The sequence below is a fragment of the Saprolegnia diclina genome (assembly GCF_000281045.1).
Source record: "Saprolegnia diclina VS20 unplaced genomic scaffold supercont1.74, whole genome shotgun sequence".
Classification (NCBI taxonomy): Eukaryota; Oomycota; class Saprolegniomycetes; order Saprolegniales; family Saprolegniaceae; genus Saprolegnia; species Saprolegnia diclina.
Genome location: NW_008246141.1, coordinates 186551 through 186997, shown reverse-complemented (window position 1 = coordinate 186997; position 447 = coordinate 186551).

Genomic DNA, 447 nt, shown 5'->3' with positions numbered 1-447 from the left:
CAAGGTGGCATCACCACGTTCCCGCCAAAATGCACTAGTGACAGCAAGCCCGACGACGGTCGCACCGACGCCGGCGCCCGTAGAACCGACGCTGGCGCCGGTCACGACAAGCCCGACGACGGTCGCACCGACGCCGCTGCCGGTGCCACCGGACGTTGCCGCGTCCGGGTCGACATGTGTCGACATGGCGCCTTTGGTCCGTCTGGTCGGACCCAACGCCGACACCGGTGCTCTCGCCGCGTCGGTCGAACTGGCGGCTGTGATCATACCTGTACTGTATGTATAGCTGTCGAGATGGCAGTGTCCTGGCGAGACCACGCAGATGCCAGCGTACGCTCGCTTAACGCAGAGAGGATAACCCGCTGGATACGAATAATGTCGTTGGAGTGCATGAGATGCATCCACGCTGCTTGGTACTCCAGCGCTGCGATTTGTGCGAGCGCAGGC